Here is a 3,776-nt window from a genome sequence, read left to right as displayed (position 1 = left end):
TGTGCTGGTCGGATCACACTTCAGATTTATTATTATTATTATTATTATTATTAATATTGTTTTTTAACCGGGTGAGGTTGGTTCTCATCCTGCTGCCCAGGATGATATTTTTAGGACATTAAATATCTCTCCAAGCAGCTGAGAATACAGACTGCAAGGAATGGCAGGCAATTGGGAAAACAGATATAGTGCATTCAGACATGTACACACACACACACACACACACACACACACACACACACACACACACACACACACACACACACACATAAATAGTTTTCCGACACACATGCATTTACAGACATATGCAGTTGCAAACACATGCTTTGACAATTTAAAAACCAAAGCCTGGGATATGTTCTCTCTGCCATGCAGGGTAATAATATATCACTGACCAACATTTAGCCCCAGTGGGAATATAAACAGACAGAGAGCTCATAAACAACAAGGAAAACAAACCACAGGCCGCTCTTCTTTTCCCCCCTCTGTTTTTTTGGCGTTCAAACCTGAAAAGAAGTTCTTGAATGCAACCACCCGGTGAACTGAAGCGAGCCAACTCAGGGCCTTACGCACGCAGAGGCCATTTAAACAGTGCTGGTCTCAGGTCAGATTATAACAAGGAACTTTCGGGACCTGGTTTCTTCAACCAACTGCCCTGACATTGCTGTTCAGAGAATGGTGCTTACACACTGCTTGCACTCTCCAGAGGTCACGTCTGCAAAAGGACACAGCTACACTGCAGAAGCTGGTGTGTACAGACACTAATGGGAGATACGGGACACTCAGGTTGACATGTCTTCACTGGACACACATAACAGACTCGAGTGAAGGAAGGTGAAAATAGATTTTGGGAGAAATGCCACACTTGGATCCACTCAGCTCCACTCAGCCTGGATCTGTACAGGAGAACATACGGATTGTCAAACTGCATCTTCATTTTTTCTCAAAAGCCAGCAGACTGTAAAAGCTTTACCCCCTGGTTGTCTTTTTTTCCCCTCCTTTCTGTTTTTCTTTTACAGCTCCTACCACTGACAGCCCAAGAGAAAACATCCCCATTCTGTATTGTAATATATACATTGTTAATATGTACATGTGTCTGAATAATTTCATGTAGTCTCCCCTTTTTTCTGTGAATAGTGGAAACTTTTGTTTATTCTCTGATGCAGCTTGAACAGTTGATGTACTTGGCAGTTTAGAAATGACTTGACAAGGGTGTAAATTGCTCTGTTTTATTGTGGTGATGGCTGCAAAGATGAACATTGTTTCCTTGAAAATTATAAATGAAAAAAATAATTTTAATATGAATGTGGAATAATATAAATATTTGCCACCCCTTTCCTTCCCCCCCCCCCATCCTTTATCACATACCGTGTATTGGATTTGTTGTTCTACTGTCTATATCGTGTTGCTCCAGCTGGCCAGCAGGGGGTGCTGCTGTCGACCTGTGCAACTTTCCCAATTTGCCCTTTAAAGAAACATGACCTTTTACCAAACTTGTAAATATTTCAGACTGGTTTCCGATGAGCTCTGGTCACAAAACAACATGTAACAGTCATGTTGTCCGTATTTGTTGGGCAAAATTTCACTCCATACTCTGAATTTTGTAAGGATGAAAGGAAAAAATTATAAAACAACACTACAACATCAGACCTTCCTTTATCCCAAGAAAACTGCAGGTCTCTTCTTTTTCTACTAACCAAAACATCTTTGATACTAATGGCCCTGTTTTGCTAAACTCTGCTGGCCACTTAGGTGTCCACTTCCCCCAAAAGGAAACAGAAGAAAGTGGATGCAACACAACACCTGCTTCACTTCTCTCCCGCTAAGCTGACTCTGCCCAGTCCCTAAAATATTTACTACTAATACTCTGCCTGCTCCCCTTTTTACCCGAGCTACTGTATCTGCCACTGAATCACCTATTGTAAGGCCGAGGGTACCTTCTCATTGGCTCTCATTACACATCGGACAGTAACTACAGCCCAGTACATTCACTTTAACTTATCGAGGGGGGCGACTGAAAATATTGTGCAAACTCAACAGCAGTTGCCTTAAATGCACTTTCCCCCCTTTTTCTGCCTGTATTTCCATGTTTAATCTATTTTTTCTTTTTCGGGTCATTTATGTATCTCACAAATATACATTACGAGAATGTAATGTGTGACATTACATGTAATGTGTATTCATTTTTATTTTTATTTTACAGAGATTTTCTTTTCTCCTTCTTCTGTCTGTCTTCCAAGGAGAATATATAATCCCTCCTAATTTCATTTAGATTATTTGATAAACAGAAAAACGTAATGCTGTAAAAAACAAAAAAAGATTAAATAAAAAAATATGGCCTATGACCTTGAAGACTAATTTGTCTTCTTTCTGCAAAACAGTTGCTTTTTTTTAAACTCCTTTTTTAATGACACGTAATCTGCTTTTGTCACGCTCAATTAGTTGTTGTTTTATTATGTATTTCAAATATTTAAGTGTTTAGCAAAAGATGTTTTTTTACATACTATTTCCAAAGTCAGTCATTTCTATATCTCCCCGTATCATCGTGTCAAACATCTTTTTCTCACACTGGTTTTGTTTGTAACAAGATTTCCTTCCCCTTCATAAAAAGAGAGCATAGGCTTTGAGCTGTAGCTGGTGGGTGGCTTACTCACATCTTTGTTCTCCGAGCATGTACCGCTCAAAAACGGACAGAAATCCTTGACAGAAATATCGTGTTTACTGGCGCTTCTCTAAGTTGCTTAATATTAAAGGGTAAAAAGTCTGGTTGAGCATTGCTGAGTCATTTGCTTACTTTAAAGAAGATGACACTGAAGGCTTCAGCTTTCCAGTTTCCTCATTAGTTTACTAAATAGTAGGCTTTTCATACTCTAAGCTTATTCTAAGCTGTATGGTACAAAGAGAAGAGTCAGTCCAGGTTAGGAGTCTGCTTTAAAAAAGAAAAATTGGAGTCATGGCTGTTCTTGACAATCCTGATGAGAACAGAGGCTGAGCCAGGCTTTGTTCTGCCAAAGTACATCTGTCATGAAAGCACTTTTATCTGTCCTCCTTTCACCGCTTACACAGAGGTCACTTTTATATTTAGTGTATCGTCTGACTGAACAACTGTCTCCTATAACTGAATAAAAGAGGGGGAAAACACTACTAAATAAGTTAAATGAAACTCCCCTTTGTGCTTGTATGCCTCTGCTAATCACTCAAATTGCAGTTGAAATCAGATCTGTTCAGGTTCATGTGATTTATGTGGTAAATCATATGAACCTGTTATAGGTGTCCCCAGATGTTAGTGTTACTAACTATGAATCCTACCAACTGTATGGTCACAGTCTGTGGCTACTTTAAAAAAGCTATAAGATATCATAGTCAAATAGTGACATAGTATAACCTATCATCACTGCATCAGTTCATGTGACTAAACTTTTAAAAGTGAAATATTGCCATTAATAGTTATTGCCAAAAGTATGTTTTGTCACAATGTCACTTTTGCCATCAAAGAGATACTGTGTTGAGGAAGTTTGGATGGATGGACGGATAATTATCCTTCTAGCGTAATCCTTGATGACACGTTTGCTGGGTGCAGATGAAAACTGCTTCTTCTGCACAATAAATGCTTTACCAGCACAAACCTTTTTAGCACATTTGACACAAGTCGGAAGAGTGGGTTGTTTAAAAGTCAAACTACAGATAGCACGAACACTTCAGTGTCAAATCAAATCAAATCAAATCAAATCACTTTTATTGTCACATCACATGTGCAGGCACACTGGCACAGCACA

The sequence above is a fragment of the Mchenga conophoros genome, linkage group LG10 (genome assembly GCF_057382185.1).
Source record: "Mchenga conophoros isolate Kocher_MC1m ecotype Shallow Benthic linkage group LG10, M_conophoros_male_GT1.1, whole genome shotgun sequence".
Lineage (NCBI taxonomy): Eukaryota > Metazoa > Chordata > Actinopteri > Cichliformes > Cichlidae > Mchenga > Mchenga conophoros.
The sequence above is the reverse complement of the archived record's forward strand: the minus strand, read 5'-3'. Positions refer to the sequence as shown.